At 41.8% G+C, this 22,737-nt stretch overlaps 1 protein-coding gene across 4 annotated transcripts in view; it reads left to right on the top strand.

Moving 5' to 3' along the window:
* LOC137438611 (prolyl 4-hydroxylase subunit alpha-1) overlaps positions 1-22,737 on the top strand; it is a 113,604-nt gene that overhangs the window by 9,591 nt on the left and 81,276 nt on the right. Inside the window, exons 1-2 of one of the 4 annotated variants that reach the window (XM_078767103.1) lie at positions 13,276-13,528; positions 18,546-18,766. The exons of 1 other annotated variant lie outside the window; for it this stretch is intronic. The gene's annotated coding sequence lies outside the window, so the exon portion shown is untranslated. Of the gene's footprint in view, positions 1-9,601; positions 9,616-13,275; positions 13,529-18,545; positions 18,767-22,737 lie in introns of those variants that run through there. 2 more of the 4 variants (XM_078767102.1, XM_068133815.2) reach the window with 2 other exon arrangements.

The raw sequence follows: 22,737 nt of genomic DNA, 5'->3' as shown, positions 1-22,737 counted from the left end.
TCTGTGTGATAAATGTTCGCTCCTTCACGAGCCTCGATCTTGTATACAAAAAAAAAAAAAAAAAAAAAAAGTGAGTAGTTTACTTGAACGTTACAGTGAGTAGTTTGCTTGAACGTCATAGTGAGTAGTTTGCTTGAACGTTACAGTGAGTAGTTTGATTGAACGTTACAGTGAGTAGTTTGAAGTGCATGATACTTGATAGTTTGCTTGAACGTTACAGTGAGTAGTTTGCTTGAACGTTACAGTGAGTAGTTTGAAGTAAATGATAGTTTGCCTGAACGTTACAGTGAGTAGTTTGCTTGAACGTTAAAGTGAGTAGTTTGATTGAACGTTACAGTGAGTAGTTTACTTGAACGTTACAGTGAGTAGTTTGAAGTGCATGATAGTTTGCTTGAACGTTACAATGAGTAGTTTGAAGTGCATGATAGTTTGCTTGAACGTTACAGTGAGTAGTTTGCTTGAACGTTACAGTGAGTAGTTTGATTGAACGTTACAGTGAGTAGTTTACTTGAACGTTACAGTGAGTAGTTTGAAGTGCATGATAGTTTGTTTGAACGTTACAGTGAGTAGTTTGCTTGAACGTTACAGTGAGTAGTTTGAAGTAAATGATTGTTTGCTTGAACGTTACAGTGAGTAGTTTGCTTGAACGTTACAGTGAGTAGTTTGAAGTAAATGATAGTTTGCTTGAACGTTACAGTGAGTAGTTTGCTTGAACGTTACAGTGAGTAGTTTGATTGAACGTTACAGTGAGTAGTTTACTTGAACGTTACAGTGGGTAGTTTGTTTGAACGTTACAGTGAGTAGTTTGTTTGAACGTTACAGTGAGTAGTTTGAAGTGCATGATAGTTTGTTTTTACGTTACAGTGAGCTTGCTTGAACGTTACAGTGAGTCGCTTGCTTGAACGTTACAGTGAGTAGTTTGAAGTGCATGCTAGTTTTCTTGAACGTTACAGTGAGTAGTTTGCTTGAACGTTACAGTGCGTAGTTTACTTGAACGTTACAGTGAGTAGTTTGAAGTGCATGCTAGTTTGCTTGAACGTTACAGTGAGTAGTTTGCTTGAACGTTAGAGTGAGTAGTTTACTTGAACGTTACAGTGAGTAGTTTGAAGTGCATGCTAGTTTGCTTGAACGTTACAGTGAGTAGTTTGAAGTGCAAACTAGTTTGCTTGAACGTTGCAGTGAGTAGTTTGATTGAACGTTACAGTGAGTAGTTTGCTTGAACGTTACAGTGAGTAGTTTGAAATGCATGCTAGTTTGTTTGAACGTTGCAGTGAGTAGTTTGAAGTGCATGCTAGTTTGCTTGAACGTTACAGTGAGTAGTTTGAAGTGCATGCTAGTTTGCTTGAACGTTGCAGTGAGTAGTTTGAAGTGCATGCTAGTTTGCTTGAACGTTACAGTGAGTAGTTTGAAGTGCATGCTAGTTTGCTTGAACGTTGCAGTGAGTAGTTTGAAGTGCAAACTAGTTTGCTTGAACGTTACAGTGAGTAGTTTGAAGTGCATGCTAGTTTGCTTGAACGTTACAGTGAGTAGTTTGAAGTGCATGCTAGTTTGCTTGAACGTTGCAGTGAGTAGTTTGAAGTGCATGCTAGTTTGCTTGAACGTTAGTGAGTAGTTTGAAGTGCATGATAGTTGCTTGAACGTTGCAGTGAGTAGTTTGAAGTGCAAACTATTTTGCTTGAACGTTACAGTGAGTAGTTTGCTTGAACGTTACAGTGAGTAGTTTGAAATGCATGCTAGTTTGTTTGAACGTTACAGTGAGTAGTTTGAAGTGCATGCTAGTTTGCTTGAACGTTACAGTGAGTAGTTTGAAGTGCATGCTAGTTTGCTTGAACGTTGCAGTGAGTAGTTTGAAGTGCAAACTAGTTTGCTTGAACGTTACAGTGAGTAGTTTGCTTGAACGTTACAGTGAGTAGTTTGAAATGCATGCTAGTTTGCTTGAACGTTACAGTGAGTAGTTTGAAGTGCATGCTAGTTTGCTTGAACGTTACAGTGAGTAGTTTGAAGTGCATGCTAGTTTGCTTGAACGTTGCAGTGAGTAGTTTGAAGTGCAAACTAGTTTGCTTGAACGTTGCAGTGAGTAGTTTGATTGAACGTTACAGTGAGTAGTTTGAAATGCATGCTAGTTTGCTTGAACGTTACAGTGAGTAGTTTGAAGTGCATGCTAGTTTGCTTGAACGTTGCAGTGAGTAGTTTGAAGTGCAAACTTGTTTGCTTGAACGTTGCAGTGAGTAGTTTGAAGTGCATGCTAGTTTGCTTGAACGTTGCAGTGAGTAGTTTGAAGTGCATGATAGTTTGTTTGAACGTTGCAGTGAGTAGTTTGAAGTGCATGCTAGTTTGCTTGAACGTTGCAGTGAGTAGTTTGAAGTGCAAACTAGTTTGCTTGAACGTTGCAGTGAGTAGTTTGATTGAACGTTACAGTGAGTAGTTTGCTTGAACGTTAGGTGAGTAGCTTGAAGTGCATGATAGTTTGTTTGAACGTTACAGTGAGTAGTTTGAAGTGCATGCTAGTTTGCTTGAACGTTGCAGTGAGTAGTTTGAAGTGCAAACTAGTTTGCTTGAACGTTGCAGTGAGTAGTTTGATTGAACGTTACAGTGAGTAGTTTGAAATGCATGCTAGTTTGCTTGAACGTTACAGTGAGTAGTTTGAAGTGCATGCTAGTTTGCTTGAACGTTGCAGTGAGTAGTTTGAAGTGCATGCTAGTTTGCTTGAACGTTGCAGTGAGTAGTTTGAAGTGCATGCTAGTTTGCTTGAACGTTAGGTGAGTAGCTTGAAATGCATGCTAGTTTGCTTGAACGTTGCAGTGAGTAGTTTGAAGTGCATGCTAGTTTGCTTGAACGTTGCAGTGAGTAGTTTGAAGTGCATGATAGTTTGCTTGAACGTTGCAGTGAGTAGTTTGAAGTGCATGCTAGTTTGCTTGAACGTTGCAGTGAGTAGTTTGAAGTGCAAACTTGTTTGCTTGAACGTTGCAGTGAGTAGTTTGATTGAACGTTACAGTGAGTAGTTTGAAATGCATGCTAGTTTGCTTGAACGTTGCAGTGAGTAGTTTGAAGTGCATGCTAGTTTGCTTGAACGTTAGGTGAGTAGCTTGAAATGCATGCTAGTTTGCTTGAACGTTGCAGTGAGTAGTTTGAAGTGCATGCTAGTTTGCTTGAACGTTGCAGTGAGTAGTTTGAAGTGCATGATAGTTTGCTTGAACGTTGCAGTGAGTAGTTTGAAGTGCAAACTTGTTTGCTTGAACGTTGCAGTGAGTAGTTTGAAGTGCATGCTGGTTTGCTTGAACGTTACAGTGAGTAGTTTGAAGTGCAAACTTGTTTGCTTGAACGTTGCAGTGAGTAGTTTGAAGTGCATGCTAGTTTGCTTGAACGTTGCAGTGAGTAGTTTGAAGTGCATGCTAGTTTGCTTGAACGTTACAGTGAGTAGTTTGAAGTGCATGCTAGTTTGCTTGAACGTTGCAGTGAGTAGTTTGAAGTGCATGCTAGTTTGCTTGAACGTTGCAGTGAGTAGTTTGAAGTGCATGCTAGTTTGCTTGAACGTTAGGTGAGTAGCTTGAAATGCATGCTAGTTTGCTTGAACGTTGCAGTGAGTAGTTTGAAGTGCATGCTAGTTTGCTTGAACGTTAGGTGAGTAGCTTGAAATGCATGCTAGTTTGCTTGAACGTTGCAGTGAGTAGTTTGAAGTGCATGCTAGTTTGCTTGAACGTTAGGTGAGTAGCTTGAAATGCATGCTAGTTTGCTTGAACGTTGCAGTGAGTAGTTTGAAGTGCATGCTAGTTTGCTTGAACGTTGCAGTGAGTAGTTTGAAGTGCAAACTTGTTTGCTTGAACGTTGCAGTGAGTAGTTTGATTGAACGTTACAGTGAGTAGTTTGCTTGAACGTTGCAGTGAGTAGTTTGAAGTGCAAACTAGTTTGCTTGAACGTTGCAGTGAGTAGTTTGATTGAACGTTACAGTGAGTAGTTTGAAATGCATGCTAGTTTGCTTGAACGTTGCAGTGAGTAGTTTGAAGTGCAAACTAGTTTGCTTGAACGTTACAGTGAGTAGTTTGAAATGCATGCTAGTTTGCTTGAACGTTGCAGTGAGTAGTTTGAAGTGCAAACTAGTTTGCTTGAACGTTACAGTGAGTAGTTTGAAGTGCAAACTAGTTTGCTTGAACGTTGCAGTGAGTAGTTTGAAGTGCAAACTAGTTTGCTTGAACGTTGCAGTGAGTAGTTTGATTGAACGTTACAGTGAGTACTTTGAAGTGCATGCTGGTTTGCTTGAACGTTGCAGTGAGTAGTTTGATTGAACGTTACAGTGAGTAGTTTGAAGTGCATGCTGGTTTGCTTGAACGTTGCAGTGAGTAGTTTGATTGAACGTTACAGTGAGTAGTTTGAAGTGCATGCTGGTTTGCTTGAACGTTGCAGTGAGTAGTTTGAAGTGCATGCTTGTTTGCTTGAACGTTGCAGTGAGTAGTTTGAAGTGCATGCTAGTTTGCTTGAACGTTGCAGTGAGTAGTTTGAAGTGCATGCTAGTTTGCTTGAACGTTGCAGTGAGTAGTTTGAAGTGCATGCTAGTTTGCTTGAACGTTGCAGTGAGTAGTTTGATTGAACGTTACAGTGAGTAGTTTGAAGTGCATGCTAGTTTGCTTGAACGTTACAGTGAGTAGTTTGAAGTGCATGCTGGTTTGCTTGAACGTTGCAGTGAGTAGTTTGAAGTGCATGCTCGTTTGCTTGAACGTTACAGTGAGTAGTTTGAAGTGCAAACTAGTTTGCTTGAACGTTGCAGTGAGTAGTTTGATTGAACGTTACAGTGAGTAGTTTGCTTGAACGTTGCAGTGAGTAGTTTGAAGTGCAAACTAGTTTGCTTGAACGTTGCAGTGAGTAGTTTGATTGAACGTTACAGTGAGTAGTTTGAAGTGCATGCTGGTTTGCTTGAACGTTGCAGTGAGTAGTTTGAAGTGCATGATAGTTTGCTTGAACGTTACAGTGAGTAGTTTGAAGTGCATGCTAGTTTGCTTGAACGTTACAGTGAGTAGTTTGAAGTGCATGCTAGTTTGCTTGAACGTTACAGTGAGTAGTTTGAAGTGCAAACTAGTTTGCTTGAACGTTGCAGTGAGTAGTTTGATTGAACGTTACAGTGAGTAGTTTGATTGAACGTTACAGTGAGTAGTTTGAAGTGCATGCTCGTTTGCTTGAATGTTACAGTGAGTAGTTTGAAGTGCATGATAGTTTGCTTGAACGTTACAGTGAGTAGTTTGAAGTGCATGCTAGTTTGCTTGAACGTTACAGTGAGTAGTTTGAAGTGCATGCTGGTTTGCTTGAACGTTGCAGTGAGTAGTTTGAAGTGCATGATAGTTTGTTTGAACGTTACAGTGAGTAGTTTGAAGTGCATGATAGTTTGCTTGAACGTTACAGTGAGTAGTTTGAAGTGCATGCTGGTTTGCTTGAACGTTGCAGTGAGTAGTTTGAAGTGCATGATAGTTTGTTTGAACGTTACAGTGAGTAGTTTGAAGTGCATGATAGTTTGCTTGAACGTTACAGTGAGTAGTTTGAAGTGCATGATAGTTTGCTTGAACGTTACAGTGAGTAGTTTGAAGTGCATGCTAGTTTGCTTGAACGTTACAGTGAGTAGTTTGAAGTGCATGATAGTTTGCTTGAACGTTACAGTGAGTAGTTTGAAGTGCATGCTGGTTTGCTTGAACGTTGCAGTGAGTAGTTTGAAGTGCATGCTGGTTTGCTTGAACGTTACAGTGAGTAGTTTGAAGTGCATGCTGGTTTGCTTGAACGTTACAGTGAGTAGTTTGAAGTGCATGATAGTTTGTTTGAACGTTACAGTGAGTAGTTTGAAGTGCATGATAGTTTGCTTGAACGTTACAGTGAGTAGTTTGAAGTGCATGCTGGTTTGCTTGAACGTTGCAGTGAGTAGTTTGAAGTGCATGATAGTTTGCTTGAACGTTGCAGTGAGTAGTTTGAAGTGCATGATAGTTTGCTTGAACGTTACAGTGAGTAGTTTGAAGTGCATGCTAGTTTGCTTGAACGTTACAGTGAGTAGTTTGAAGTGCATGATAGTTTGCTTGAACGTTGCAGTGAGTAGTTTGAAGTGCATGATAGTTTGCTTGAACGTTACAGTGAGTAGTTTGAAGTGCATGCTGGTTTGCTTGAACGTTGCAGTGAGTAGTTTGAAGTGCATGATAGTTTGCTTGAACGTTACAGTGAGTAGTTTGAAGTGCATGCTGGTTTGCTTGAACGTTGCAGTGAGTAGTTTGAAGTGCATGATAGTTTGTTTGAACGTTGCAGTGAGTAGTTTGAAGTGCATGATAATTTGTTTGAATGTTACAGTGAGTAGTTTGAAGTGCATGATAGTTTGTTTGAACGTTACAGTGAGTAGTTTGAAGTGCATGATAGTTTGCTTGAACGTTGCAGTGAGTAGTTTGAAGTGCATGATAGTTTGTTTGAACGTTGCAGTGAGTAGTTTGAAGTGCATGATAATTTGTTTGAATGTTACAGTGAGTAGTTTGAAGTGCATGATAGTTTGTTTGAACGTTACAGTGAGTAGTTTGAAGTGCATGATAGTTTGCTTGAACGTTGCAGTGAGTAGTTTGAAGTGCATGATAGTTTGCTTGAACGTTGCAGTGAGTAGTTTGAAGTGCATGCTAGTTTGCTTGAACGTTACAGTGAGTAGTTTACTTGAATGTTAAAGTGAGGAGTTTGAAGTGCATGCTAGTTTGCTTGAACGTTACAGTGAGTAGTTTACTTGAATGTTAAAGTGAGGAGTTTGAAGTGCATGCTAGTTTGCTTGAACGTTACAGTGAGTAGTTTGAAGTGCATGCTTGTTTGCTTGAACGTTGCAGTGAGTAGTTTGCTTGAACGTTGCAGTGAGTAGTTTGAAGTGCATGCTAGTTTGCTTGAACGTTGCAGTGAGTAGTTTGCTTGAACGTTACAGTGCGTAGTTTGCTTGAACGTTACAGTGAGTAGTTTACTTGAACATTAGAGTGAGTAGTTTGATTGAACAATACAGTGAGTCGTTTGAAGTGCATGATAGTTTGTTTGAACGTTGCAGTGAGCAGTTTCATTGAACGTTACAATTAGTAGTTTGCTTGAACGTTACGGTGAGTAGTTTACTTGAATGTTAAAGTGAGGAGTTTGAAGTGCATGCTAGTTTGCTTGAACGTTACAGTGAGTAGTTTGAAGTGCATGCTAGTTTGCTTGAACGTTGCAGTGAGTAGTTTGAAGTGCATGCTTGTTTGCTTGAACGTTGCAGTGAGTAGTTTGAAGTGCATGCTTGTTTGCTTGAACGTTACAGTGAGTAGTTTGAAGTGCATGCTAGTTTGCTTGAACGTTGCAGTGAGTAGTTTGAAGTGCATGCTAGTTTGCTTGAACGTTGCAGTGAGTAGTTTGCTTGAACGTTACAGTGAGTAGTTTGAAGTGCATGCTGGTTTGCTTGAACGTTGCAGTGAGTAGTTTGCTTGAACGTTACAGTGCGTAGTTTGCTTGAACGTTACAGTGAGTAGTTTACTTGAACATTAGAGTGAGTAGTTTGATTGAACAATACAGTGAGTCGTTTGAAGTGCATGATAGTTTGTTTGAACGTTGCAGTGAGCAGTTTCATTGAACGTTACAATTAGTAGTTTGCTTGAACGTTACGGTGAGTAGTTTGATTGAACGTTACAGCAAGTGGTTTGATTGAACGTTACAGCAAGTAGTTTTATTGAACGTTACAGTGAGTGGTGTGATAGTACGTTACAGTGACTGGTGTGATTGAACGTTACAGTGAGCAGTTTGATTGAACGTTACAGTGAGTGGTGTGATTGAATGTTACATTGAGTGGTTTGATTGAATGTTACATGGAGTAGTTTGATTGAACGTTACAGTGAGTGGTTTGATTAAACGTTACAGTGAGTAGCTTGAACGCTACAGTGAGTAGTTTGATTAAATGTTGCAGTGAGTAGTTTGATTGAACGTTACAGTGAGTGGTTTGATTGAACGTTACAGCAAGTAGTTTGATTGAACGTTACAGTGAGTGGTTTGATTAAACGTTACAGTGAGTAGTTTGAACGTTACAGTGAGTAGTTTGATTAAATGTTGCAGTGAGTAGTTTGATTGAACGTTACAGTGAGTAGTTTGATTGAACGTTACAGTGAGTAGTTTGATTAAACGTTACAGTGAGGAGTTTGATTAAACGTTACAGTGAGTAGTTTGAACGTTACAGTGAGTAGTTTGATTAAATGTCACAGTGAGTAGTTTGTTTGAATGTTACAGTGAGTAGTTTGATTGAACGTTACATTGAGTAGTTTGATTGAATGTTACAGTGAGTAGTTTGGTTAAATGTTACAGTGAGTAGTTTGATTGAACGTTACAGTGAGTAGTTTGTTTGAACGTTACAGTGAGTAGTTTGATTGAACGTTACAGTGAGTAATTTGATTAAACGTTACAGTGAGTAGTTTGAACGTTACAGTGAGTAGTTTGATTAAATGTCACAGTGAGTAGTTTGTTTGAACGTTACAGTGAGTAGTTTGATTAAATGTCACAGTGAGTAGTTTGATTAAATGTTACAGTGAGTAGTTTGGTTAAATGTTACAGTGAGTAGTTTGATTGAACGTTACAATGAGTCGTTTGATGAAATGTTACAGTGAGTAGTTTGATTGAACGTTACAATGAGTAGTTTGATTAAATGTTACAGTGAGTAGTTTGCTTGAACGTTACAGTGAGTAGTTTGATTAAACGTTACAATGAGTCGTTTGATTAAATGTTACAGTGAGTAGTTTGATTAAATGTTACAGTGAGTAGTTTGGTTAAATGTTACAGTGAGTAGTTTGATTGAACGTTACCGTGAGTAGTTTGATTGAACGTTACAAAGAGTCATTTGATTGAACATTACAGTGAGTAGTTTGAACGTTACAGTGAGTAGTTTGAACGTTACAGTGAGTAGTTTGAACGTTACAGTGAGTAGTTTGATTGAATGTTACAGTGAGTAGTTTGATTAAATGTTACAGTGAGTAGTTTTAACGTTACAGTGAGTAGTTTGATTGAATGTTACAGTGAGTAATTTGAACGTTACAGTGAGTAGTTTGATTGAATGTTACAGTGAGTAGTTTGATTGAACGCTGCAGTGGGTAGTTTGATTGAACGTTACAATGAGTAGTTTGATTGAACGCTACAGTGAGTAGTTTGATTGAATGTTACAATGAGTAGTTTGATTGAACGCTACAGTGAGTAATTTGATTGAACGTTACAGTGAGTAGTTTGATTAAACGTTACACTGAGTAGTTTGATTGAATGTTACAGTTTGAGTGACAGTGTGAGTGCGGCGGGTGCTGACACGGAAGGTGACTTGTTATGGACCGGTGCTCTGATGGGTGTGGATGTCAGTCTGAGTGTGTTGGGTACAGTTGGGAGGTGAAGGTGACATTGGGGTTGAGGAGTGTGCAGGTGGGGATGCGGTGGGTCGTGCGGGTGATGGTGGTGGGTTGCTTTTATTGCATTCAGTATTTGGAGTGCTGCAGGTGTTGGGGTCAATGGAGGTGCTGCAGGTGTATGTGAGCATTGTGGATGTTGTGCGGATGATGTGGATGGTCGTGTGGGTGTGGCAGGTGCGCGCAGTGGTGGTTGTTGGATGGAGCTCGGAGCAACAGAAGCCAGGTAGATCATTTTTGTCGGGGATGAGGCTATTGGATATATGAATGCTGCATTGTGTGGCAGAGATTGAAAAAATAGGATTTTATATTATTTTAGAGGAGTAGTGATCAGGGATATTGATGGAATGTTGGATGACATTTTGTTGGGTCATGTGGTAGAGGGATATTGGTTGTGGTGCATGTGAGTGGTATTGATGTGGGAAGAATATATTGTTATGGTTGTCATTTTCCAACTACAAACGCCCGCCAGTCAGTTAGGGGATGGTAGGTCACCACGTCCACCTGTAAATTTGCATTCAGAGGGAGGGACGCCATGGAGATCCTGGTAAGTCACCACATCTGCCAGTAGCGGACAGAACTAGCAGTCTCCACGATGTGCAGGTATGATTGAAATGAATGATCGTTTTAAGGCCATTTTTCCTCGCTAGAGCGGGGTTAGCCTTGCGGGCCCCATGACAATCATGGTTCCCTGTTTTTGGCAATGTTTTTTTTTTATGGCCGGATGTCTTTCCTGACGCCAACCCTCAGTCTCCTCTTACGATGCGCAGGAATATACCAACGCAGGGATTCCTGACGCCAAACCCATGAAGGGCAGCATTGTGCTCGATCTTTGAAAATCAATGATTCCAATATGGTGAAGGAAGTGGAGGTAGGAGAACATTTAGGGGCAAGTGACCACAACTTAGTGTATTGTTGAGATGTGGAATTCAGCATAGTCGGTTAAATTCCAGGAAGGCCTACTTAAAGGGTATGAGGATAGAGCCTGGTGCTTTAGATTGGGATAAGCTAACGTGTTGGTAGTCTGCATCCAAGAAATGGGCAACCTTCCAGGAGCAATTGTGTAAGATGCAGAGTAGGTACATTCCAGTGAAGTGTTAAGGTAGGGGCAGAAAGAGACCAGGTTGGATGAGCAGGGAGACAGACAGTGTTAGTCAGTCAAGCATTCACCAAGTACAAAATAAGAGTGTGACTGGAGTCCGACTCTCGGATGTGAGTGCGGGCTTTTAGAAGAGATCCATGTGGTAGTGGTTGAAGTGAAGAATCGGGGAGGAAATCTAAGGGACAATAAAGCTCCAGGGCCAGATAATATGCATCCTAGAGTTTTGACGGAGGTGGTAGAGCAGATACGTGAGATGTTAGCGGATATCATTAACATCTCATTGGAGTCAGGACAGGTACCGGAGGATTAGAGAGCAGCAAATGTAACATCGTTATATAATAAAGGTTCAAGATAGAAGGACTGAAGTCCAGTGTAATGCATGTAGACATTCCAAAGGCTTTTGATGAGGTTCCGACATAGAAGGCTGTTGGCTAAGGTGAGGGATTGTGGAGTAGCTGGTAGAGTGGCCACCTGTATTGGAAACTGGGTTAGTGATAGGGAACAATGAGTAGCTGTTTAAGGGAGGTTATCCTTCTGGGGAGATGTAAGTAGTGGGGCTCCCAAGTGATCAGTACTAGAACCGTTATCATTCATAACAATTATTTCAATGATTTGGAAATTTGGTGAGAGCTTTCTGTGCACTCACCTTTGATGGTCCGGCAAGAATGTGTTTTGGTAGAGTATATTTACCTTTGAACTGTCTACTCCGGGTTTGATTCTCAGTCCGACCAGAAACGATCGGACTGCTGCTTCCAGGCAGGCCATTGATGGATGTACCAACACCTGTATGGATGATGACCTGGGGACTTTTTTCCACCTTTCACCAGTGGATGATAAAAATCCCTTGATGTCTTTCAACCAAGAGTACGCTTTTGATGGAAAATAATTTTGGCATCATTGGCACCCTGAACCAATTCTAATTTCTGCCCTAACTTTCTTGCCAAGCCGTACCTTTCAAGCCTGGTGAGTGTGCCAACTACCCCTCAATGATGGATATCTCAATCCTGCAATGGACTGAATGAAATTGATTGAGAGTTAAGAAATGAATGGGATCACTCCTAAACAGCTTCTTCTTCCCCACCATTCTGTTTCCATCCTGGTTCGTTCAGAAACCCACGTGCTGCAAACCCAAGCACGCATCCTGCCCATCACAAGTTCTTTACATGTCTGTTACTAGGCTGTGTACCATCTGGGATTGATACTTGTGCACATAAAATTTGATGCAGAACCTGTTGTTTATTATACCTGAGTGAGAGATGGTTATTCTAAAAGGTGGTTTGTGTAAAAGGGTAATAGGTCTAAAGGTTGAAGTTGGTCTTCAACCTGTTTTGAAAGATCGCAAAGTTGCGAGGGATATTCGCGCATTTCCAGGGATATAAACGTCTGGCAGGTACGAGAGTTTGTAGAAGGAGTTTCGTTAATGTTCTCTTTCCGAGAATATATAAACGAGAAAGCGGAGCGAGAATGGTGAGAGATAGAAGATACAGCCTGCAGTCCCAAGTTGCGTTGTATGCCATGCCGTGCTGGACCATGCTGGGCTTTGTGGTTTTACTTTAGGAATAAACCCAAGTTGGGAAGACATTCGCTTGCTGGATTGGATTGATTGAGAGATGGGCCTTTGGGTTCTTTGACACTGCCACACACTGCCCACATCCTCAACCCCACTGATCCCCACCAGGTGCCCTACCCCCACTTCCCATTCCCATCCCCTATGCTCATCCTCCTGCTCCCAAATACCATTTTATTGTCAAAGCTCATATCCCTTTGGCATTTGTTCGAGAACGACCTCAATGCTACAGAATCTGGATGATTTCCCAGGCTTACTGACATCTGCCCTCGCAAAAGGATGGGGCTGCCATCTCCACAGCATCTGATATTGATTCTGTCTGAGAAAATACTTCCACAAAAGTCTACTTTGTCTCATGCAATGCATTATTCCATCTCCTCTGGCTATCCTATCCATCCTCGAGGATGGTGAATCCTATTGCAAGGGAGTTCTGGTTAGGAAGCTTGCGCTCTCAACATGGAAGGCTGACTTAACTAACGGCAACTTTAGGTCCATCCTTTAGCAAACCAGAAAGATCATCTTGCTATTCTCGAAGCTCAACTCTCCAACCAGTCTCCTTCCTCAAAGTTCTGATGGTACCTCAGAATGCTCACCCTCTCTCCCTTCGTCCATGGCCTCACCTCAGACTGCTACAGACAATTAGGCATAATAGCTCAAATCAATGTTTGCTTCTATTAAACCCATTTTGTGCTGTCGTAGCCCTATGTATCCACCCTTCCACCCCCCCCCCCCTCCCCATCCCCCTTGTGCCCACTGTCCTCTAGAGTCTAGACTTGCTCAGCTTCTCTTGCTTCTCCTTGCTCTCCTCTTTTGGCCTGTACTATTCTTGGCCCATGCCCATGTCTGTCCTCTTCTGGCCACTTCACATTTGCACTTCTATTCACACTATTGACGTAGAATCAAATGCTCTCAACTGTAGGCCCGCATCCCACAATATGATTAATAGTAATTATCATCATTTTAAAGGTTGCTTTTTCAACTTATCCTGTGCATTCACAAGCTACAAACATGACCTTCCCATGCATCGGTGTTACGATGCGCCCACACCAGATACGGTGTCTCCCTCAGGGAAGTCTGCCTGGTACATCTCACTCCCACACAACTAATAGCTGGCGCAATATTTGTGTATTTTCACGTTTCAAAGATGTCCGTTGTCGAAGAGTTGATAGCCATTACTTTGTTGGTAATGACGCACGGCATCGTCTTTCCAATTGCAGACGTCCATTAAAGAAACCGCCAAGCCTGCCATGTTCACAGGAGGCACTCCCGCAAGGTTCAAATTCCACTCACTGGCAGGGATGATGGGGAGTTTATGTTGAACACAATTGTCTACGATATTTCGGGCCTTGCACCGGCTCACATTGTCGGGAGTTTTTGCAATACGTGTAGCTGCACGATCTCAGTCCTTTGGGTGAGTTGAGAAAGTTCTCCAACCCTTTCATCATGGAGAAACACACCCCTTTCTCTCAGGTACTTTTCTAAGTGTTTTCGTTCTATTTTAGAAGCTTTGTGCGTCATTCTAGGTTACAATCCTTATTTTGCACACATCATGCACGTTTACATGCCCTGATCAATATTGCTGTGGAGGGGTTCTGTATATGCGCGCCGAGCATTCTGGGGTGGATTACATCATTTCAAACGTCTTGTATAGTTGGAAGCCATTAGCTCTCAAACAAGATATCAGTGCCGTCTTCCTGGGCATACCTCAGGCATATTACACGATCTCGAATCCTGGTTTCCAAGCTTATGCTGCCAGTGAATATGCCGAGCTGTTCGGGTTAGGCTTCGCCTTTGGCATATAAGATTTCCTTCACACCTTTCTTTCTGATCTGCGCTCGCACACCCGACACATTGATACCAATGGACTCCTCTCTTCTATGCTGCAGTGGAGGTTGGACTGCCAGAACCAGAAGGCAGTGTTTTATGTCCAGTCATATTCTTTAGCTATGGATCAAAATTCCGGCGACCATAATTTTCCCACATATACCAATTTAATTATTTGATCATGTTCATTAATTAATTGCTTCACTATGCCCCCAGTGGTGTTTTTAATAGAGGACATGGATTTGTCCTCCCATTGGAGGAAGACCCTCGTGTGAGCAGGCCGTTGGTGCTCCTATGATTGGCAGCGAGTGCCCCGGAAGCATTGACAGGAAGAGAGTGGCAATTATATGTGTGGGAAAATTTCATGCTTGGTCAGGGTCACCCAGATAGTTCAGATGGCAGAGCACTGGTGCTGTTCACCAGAGGACCTGCATTCGATTCCTGGTCTGGGCATGTAATTTTCCCACATATACCAATTAAATTTTCTCTGAAGTGCTCGAGAGCTGAAGACCATTCGTTGTTGCCACATACCAGCAATTAACCAATGGGCATAGCTTTGATGAAGCCATATTGGCTGTCATTGAGAAGAGAGTAGGATTTGAGGTGGGTTAAAATTGGTTTTTGATGGGACATTCCATGACTGAGCCGATTTTATGGTAATTGGAGGAATTAGATATGTCACCCTTCTTTGGGGCAGGGCAGACATGGTTTGCTTCCTGGAGATTGGGTGAATACCTGGAGAGTAGAAGAGGTTGAAAAGCTTGAATAAAACAGAAGCAAGTTCGGGAGCGCAGCATTGGAAGACAACAGCAGAAATGCCATCTGGGCCATTGGCTTTGTTTGTGACAAGGAAGATTGGCAAACTTTGTGAGGGGAAGAATTGATAACAGGCCTAAGGGAGTTGGATTTAGCAAAAGCAGAAGAAATTATTTTTGCAGTGATCCAGAGTAGATTTCGCTGCAAATTGAGAGGTGAATGTATTAGTTTCGGATTTAGTAGAGCATTGTTGAGTGAAGGAAAAGATGACTGAGAAGATGGTGGAGATGTGTTTGGCCAAAGATTAGAAGGAGCGAGTGCTGCTGGTGGGAGAGAGGAGGGATTGTCAGAGGAATGTTGGATAAAGGCTGCTTTGGCTGCGGAGATGATATGCTTACAGTTGTTGTGGGCAACCACATGCGCACTGACTGTGATCTGAAGGTGAAACTTTCCATTCCTTGAAGAGGCAGTTTCTCACAGAAACAGATTAAGCACAATGATGGGAGGTATCTTACAAGGTGACAGCCTTTCCACCCTCCTGTTTTGTCTGGCTATGGACCCACTGAGTAACCTCATTAATGAACAAGTACACTGATACAATCTAACGTGCCACAGAAAAATGACCAAATGACCTAGAACGGTGACACATCTGCTGTACATGGATGATCTAAAAGTCTTCGCACCGAATGATAACAAATTGGCCGATCAACTCAAACTAGTAAAGCACTACTTGGAGGACACTCAAATGGCATTTGGTTTTGACACATGTGACAAATCCACATTTCTATATGGTAAAACAAAAAGAACACACAATATCTCAATCGATCAAAGTACAACAATACAGGAACTAGAAAACGAAGCATTCTACAAATATCTCGGAATAGAAGAAGGTCCCCAGGTACAACACAAAAAATACATAAAATAATCAGCAAAGAGAACCTATGCAGAATAAGACTAATTCTGAAGTCATCCCTCTCTCCAATGAACAAAATCAAAGTTATAAACCAACTTGCAGTACCCTTATTCCAGCATAACTGTGCAAATTATAAACTGACCACGATCGGAGATCAACAACTTAGACACCAAAACAAGGAAACTTCTAACTATTCACAAGATATTCTACAAAAACCAATGCATTGTGATGTTTTCTTGCTTATATGAGGAGGAGGGGGGCGGTATGATGGAGCTGATCCAAGTGCACAGAGCAGCGTGTGTAGGACTAGCGGAGTATGTGAAAAGCTCAACAGACTATCGAATGAGATTTGTGCACGAGCAAGAAAACAACAAATCAGAAAAGTATCCTTAATCCATTTAGCAACAAACTTCCAAAATCAGGTGCAAATGCAGGATACTACACAGGAAAACGAAACAGAAACAAATACAGCCCCAATGATCGCAAAGAAGAAAAAGGAAAACTACAAAAATAAATATCAGCAGATACACTGACAAATGGGAGAATGACAACAGAGCAGGAAGATTCAAAAAAGAGCTTGACAGACCATGGATCGGCAAGGAAAGCTCATTGGAATGGCTAGGAAGAGGTCAAGTTAATTGAGTCATTAATGCACAAGACCAGGGACATTTCTCCACTAATGGCTTTAATAAAATGGCGCGATTGAGCCAATCGGACAAATGCAAGTTTTGTGAAGTAGAAAGAGACAGTACCAGTCACCTCCTTTTGGGATGTAAAAAAAACTCATGTCAGAACAGTTGTACACAGAAAGACATGACAGCGTCTCTAGAATAATCCACTGGCACATCTGTAACATTTCAACATTCCAGTTCCAGAACAATCATGGAAACACAAACCAAATTTGATCCTTGGAAATGAACACATAGTGCTCACGCATGACAAGATTATCCCATCAAGTGTAGACATTGCAGGTGGAGCATTGCGTCCGGATATAGTGCTCCAACACAAAAAGGAGAAGACGGCATTGTTGATTGAGGTTTCAGGTCCCAATGACTTTGGACTAAATGTTGCAGAAACCAAGAAAAATGCTCAAATACCAGGATCTGAAAAATGAGGTCAAGAGGTCTTGGAAATTGAAGAAAGCTGAAATTGTACCAGTGATAGTCGGAGCAACACGGATGCTCAAAATAACCCTTATTGATCACTGAAAAAGCATTCCGGGGAATATCACGACAAACGAGCTACAGGTGGAGGCTGTCAGAGGTTCAGGGAGGATTCTGAAAAGAGCTCTTGGAACAAAGCTGTGAGATGAAGTTTCACAATCTGGTTCATGAATAACGGTCCTTTACCGAAAAAGGAGGTGGGGATTTTGAGTTCTGAGAGAACTTCCTCCCATTAAAAAAAAAAAACCTGCAAATGGAGATAACAATCAATGGGAGAACCACTTTGGGGATGAGGCTTTTCCACATTTGGATCAGCAGGGTATGTAAAGAGACATACCTTGAAATATGACTTTAGTGATTTGGCCTGCTCCAGTGGAAGAATCGGTGGAGAAACAGGAGACTCTCTAGGGATAGCATGCAAAAAAATGTTCGGCAGAGTTATAATTCTAAAAGATGTAGGAGATGGACTAAGAATATTGATACTGCTAGAAGGGATGGCATTTGGTAATGAGGCAGTGGTCAGACAATTCAGCTGGTTCCACAACAACGATATTAGTGTAAAAATGAGGTTGGAAGTGAGAAAAAAGATCCAGGGTGCTAGAACTCTTGGAGGAGAGATACATTAGGTTCGCAAAGTCAATGAGTCATAGCAAATGCTTCGGCTTCAGTCCCAGCCTGTTCGGTACAGGTACAGTAGAGTGGGAAAGCAGGAGGAGTTGTGGATGTTGAAATCTCTAATAATGATGATTTCAGAAGATGGAGAGGATTGGTGGATTTGTTCAATACAGGTAGTGAGTTGGTCAAAGGGAGTTGGGAGAGCAGTAGAGGATGCAGATGAATTTGTTGAGATTGAGGAGGGATACCTTGTGCTGGAGAGGTTGAAAATCAGGGTTTGAAAACTCAAAATGGGGTAGGTGAGTATCAGAGATACTGAAGCAGATGTAGGCGCATACGCCGGCTTTGGAGCGGAAACTCTGGTAGAGGATATAGCCAGGGCACTGGAGGTGGGTGGTGGAGATGAGTTCAGTAAAAAAAACAAGATATCTCCGATAGGATTGCAGCAAATACTGTGTAAGTTGTGGTTGGAATGAAGACCTCGGATGTTGGCAAAGGAGAGAGAATGAATTGATTAGAGTAGGATTTAGGAGAAAAAAGTGAAAGGCGATAGAGGGTTTTAGATAACTGTGCAGACAAATAAGGAGTGTTCCAGATGGCACAGTGGCCTTGGGAAGGGTCTCCCAGAATCCTATGATCAAACTGCCAATGAAGGGGACCAGAGATTATGTGCCAGATGATGAGGAAGCCACCCAGCATATTCCATCTGGGTTTGGGCCTCCAGCTTCTGGTGGCAAGCCTATGGGAATACCGACTCCAAAGCCACCCTCTATCAGTAGTAAGGGCATTTTATGAGATATTTCACAAATCTGTTAACTAAATTGTTACCAAAAAAATTATTCACCAATATGTTTGTAAAGGTGTGTAATAACATGTGTTAAAATGTTGAAGTTCAACTCCCGTGGGAAACCCAGAAAAAAAGCTGTTGAATTCGGGTACCGAAAAATTATTTTCGAGAATTTTTATTTTTTTAAATCGGCCCTTAAGTAACTTATGAGGGGTCAAATAAGGGTTTTTCATGATTCTGAGTTGATTGTTAACATTTATATTTTCACTTTTACATTTACACACAAAGTAGCTTTTATTTGACATACATATATAATACTCAAGAGTTATTTCTCATTCACAATGTCAGAAGTTTCAACAGTCATTGTCTATGTCTTCTTCAGACTCAACAACATCATGACTGCAGTTTCTGCATGTAATGCCATTACAGACTCCACAGGCCGAGATGCACGTGACCCCATTCTTCTTGCAGCTGCATCGCCGGTTGCTGCAATCTCCATGACAATTACAGCTCGTGAACTGCAATAGCTCCTCAGGAGCCGTGGGGTCCAGTGTTGGAACCGGCTCATACCCATGCACACCTATTGTCCATCCATAGTCACTGGGGTTCAGAGACATGCTCTGTAGAAGGATCCAGTCCCGGGTCTGCAGGTAGGCACGGAGTGAATGTTGTGCAGCTGCACCCTCTGTTGGAGGTAGAGTCTCTGGTTTGATCACTCCTGCCGCTGCCTTCCTTGAGAACATGTTGTACCGAATTTCACCCAATGTAGTATCTCGTCCATGGTAAATGTACTTGAAAATCGCAGTACCAGCCTGAATCACTGTTTCCTTGGTGGCTTCTGTGTCAAGGAAGATGTCGATGTACTCAGCCGCGACCCCTTCGCAAAACCTAAAAAAAAAGCACCAGGTCTATGTCAAGTAAAGTATAATGTAAAACAGAAATAAAATTATTATTATTTTTAACATTTATACGATGATGACAATGATTATAATTATTATTAGTATTAGTATTATTTGCCGACGTAATAGTAGTATTATCATTATTACCTGGCAAATAGAGTTGTTTTCCCATGACCAGCGATTGCAGAAACCGTATCACACCCCGTGAAGGCGTGATCTTCAATAACTTCAATAACTGGGAGGAACTCGATCTGTGTGCTCTGCTTTGCATCATTAGCATGGATTCTCTTCATCCAGCCATTCCAGTTGGAGTGTGGGAACTCAGGATCGTTGGCTTTGATCACCCACCCCGCTGCCCAGAGTGTGTCACCTGGAGTGAGGAGTGGCTGATCATGAGCCAGGGAGGAGGAAAGCTCAGCGAGGGGGAGAAACATGATCGCGTTCGTTCCTATCTGTTTCCTGTTCGTAAATGGAATAATCTTTACTTCAGTTCCTCTCAGGATCTTAGCTTTGTCGAGTGCCTTCAACTTCACCCGGGGGGAAGCTGCTGTTGTCTGTGGATCTGGCAAAGGTGGTGCCGGAGAGGTGACTTCGATCCAACCCATTGAGTGAAAGGGAGTGTTTCCGTGAATAGAGACAATGTTTAAATCTATATTGTCTCCAACAAACTGAGTGACTGCATTGTTTGTTTCCCCAACCTCCATAAAGACCACCTGATCATTACTTGACAATTCACTTTCACTGGCTGGCACTTTGGCTGTCATCACTGATTGATCCTCAAGCGCAGCATCAACCGCAACCTCATCATTGATCTGTTCATCGGTTTCCTCCACAATGGTGTCAAGAGTGCCAGAAGTATCTGGAATATCATCTCCACTCCTACTATTAAGGAAGCAGTATTTGTAGTTTTGTGTCTCCGTGTAAGACTCAGTGTATCCCAGCCGGTGGAACTTGTTGAGCATCCATTTTGACCCAAATCTATGATCAAGTTGTATGGCAAGCCCCATTTGGTGTGGCAATACTCCAGACCGAGGTCGACAGGCCTTAATAAAATTCTGCCCCCAAAAGGCAACTATTTCGTCTGTCTTGACAATCGGTCTCAAGAACATCTGAAGGCTTGCAGGAACAAGTGTCAGCTGACTATCGATGTCAGTCATACTGTGTGTGGTGGGGTATGACTTTGGACCTAAATCAATCAAGGCAATATCATTGGATATGAACTTGAGTGCCGTCTTTATGATCTGAGTCTTCTCATCTCCATGGTCAAGATTAGCATGATGCCCTCGCAGAATATTGTCGGTGCCATCTTTGAGACAGAGTACATCTGCCCTTCTTTCCTGTGTTGTGAAATACAAGGTGTCTTCGTATTTCTCTAGAAGTTTTATCTTTAGCCAATGCTTTGAATAAGAAAGGCTCTTCTCTGGTGACTGATCAAACTCCTGCAGCTTTTCATGGACTTGGTCCATGTTCATTACCCCATGCTCTAATTCTGAGTCTAACCATTCGCAGAATTCAATAAAAACTGCCTCTCGCTCCTCATCAATACTCCTCTGTCCTCTCTTCCTTTTTCCTTCCTCATCAGTCTTGGACAAACTGTCACCTCTCGCAAACATAATTTTGCATCGCAAATGGTACAGTGTTTCTTCTGCTACCAAGTCGTTGATCCCTTCCAGGCGTCCAGTGACTTCAGTGCCCCAGTCATCCCCGCGACTCCGTGCTGTCTTCAGCAAGCTTGCCTTCAGTGTATCTGCAGTCAAATTATCTGGCACTCTGTATTTCTTTCTAGCTTGTGCTGGATTATATTTGTAGAGCTGGGCTGGTTGGTTGCAAAGAATGCATACATCCTTATACAGGAGGTCAACTGACTGTGACCTTCTAGAACTGCAGCCAGTTGATGAACTGAACTCACAAGTAGTGCGTCTTCTCTTCAACTTTGATGACTCTTTCTCTGCCTTTGATGCTTGAGCTGACTTCTTGGTGGTTGCAGCAAAGTTGTTGTACAGATCATTTTTACACTTCTGGTGGTACCTCAGTTTTCCTTCCTTTTGAGCCTCCTTCATACGTTCCACAACAGTAACATTTTCGACAGTTTCTGCTTGTTTCAATAAAGTTGAGTATCCCTTTGGAGTTGCCTGTATGAGCCTTTCAGCTGGTGTATCCGAGCGTGCACAGATGAAGCAATTGAGCACAGGTGGAGTAACGTCTTCATCCATATTGCTCGACTCCATGTCCTGCAAAGTAGAAAATGAGATATATTTAGAAATTATTTTTCCACAAAGGAGTGTCTGTGGTGAAATATAAATGTTAACAATCAACTCAGAATCATGAAAAACCCTTATTTGACCCCTCATAAGTTACTTAAGGGCCGATTAAAAAAAATAAAAATTCTCGAAAATAATTTTTCGGTACCCGAATTCAACAGCTTTTTTTCTGGGTTTCCCACGGGAGTTGACCTTCAACATTTTAACACATGTTATTACACACCTTTACAAACATATTGGTGAAGAAATTTTTTGGTAACAATTTAGTTAACAGATTTTCATATGTTTCCCTTACTACAGGCATTGCAGAACCAAAGAAAGTAACATGTTAGGCAGCTCTCAACATTATTGTCATGTTACCTGACGAGGTTGAACCTCATTGCCTGTTGATCTGATAGCGCGGACAGTTCGGTGGCCTTATGTATTTTTTTAACTGTATCTCCTCCCGTAATCACCTTGTAATCTCTTAGCCCTTCAATTCTCCCCAGAAACTCCAGGAATCATATACTTCCAGTTATGCACTTCTGGTTCACCTTTGAAAATCGAGGTTGACTGAACACCTCAAATTTTCTGTTCCTCTTTTATTTGGTTTGTGGAACCACCTTTCTGTTACACTTCTATCCTGCTCTTCCCTCCAGTGCTTCAATCATGTGGTGCATCACAATCTCATATCATTCCCCATCCTACCCACAACCTTTATTATCCCCATTAATGCTTCCTAATCCAACGCTCCTATTCACAGATTGCAGTGTTTCCTCCCTTCCTCTGTCTACTCTTCTCCTTTTAATTAATTTATTTGCTTATTGCGGCAACTATTGCCCTGCTGCCCCATAATCAGTTCATGTCCACGTTCACCTTCCTCTTGCATCTTGCACATCTTGATGTTAAAAATAAACCATGTAAAACAGCCTTGGTCTTACTTAAAATAATAACCCAATGGATGCAGAAAAGCCTTTCCCCAAGTTGGATACCAATATGATCTCTTAACGTAGCTTGAGGGTAAATAAGAAGAGAGTTAAGAATGTACCAAGGCAGTGGTATTTCACACACATAGTTATTTATACGTGGAATCGTCTTCCTGCAAAGGTGGAAGCAGCAGAGTCAATACATAGATTTAAGTTGGAATTGGATGGGTACCGAGTACTGGGGAAGGATGGATACATGAACATAGGTAGAAATAGAAGGTAGACTGGCATTTAGTTGAGTTATGTCATGGGTTTTGTTTGTGTTCTTTACTCTTATCTTGAGGTATCGGTTCTCTGAGTTGTGGGTGCTATGTGTCCTAGCATATAATACCCGTCGCTTCGCTGACGACAATACCAATCTTTGATGTGATGGCTAATCTAAGGGGCAAGATCATGAAAGGATTTCTGGGAGATCCTGCCCTCCTGCCCTGTAGGGTGTCAGCATCGCAAGTTGGCCTTTGCAGTTTCGCTACGTGTGCCCACTGCCCATGTTCTC

This window comes from Myxine glutinosa, chromosome 13, assembly GCF_964187855.1.
Source record: "Myxine glutinosa chromosome 13, kmMyxGlut1.1, whole genome shotgun sequence".
Lineage (NCBI taxonomy): Eukaryota > Metazoa > Chordata > Myxini > Myxiniformes > Myxinidae > Myxine > Myxine glutinosa.
Note: the sequence above shows the minus strand (reverse complement) of the source record. Positions and strands in the feature narration are given on the sequence as shown.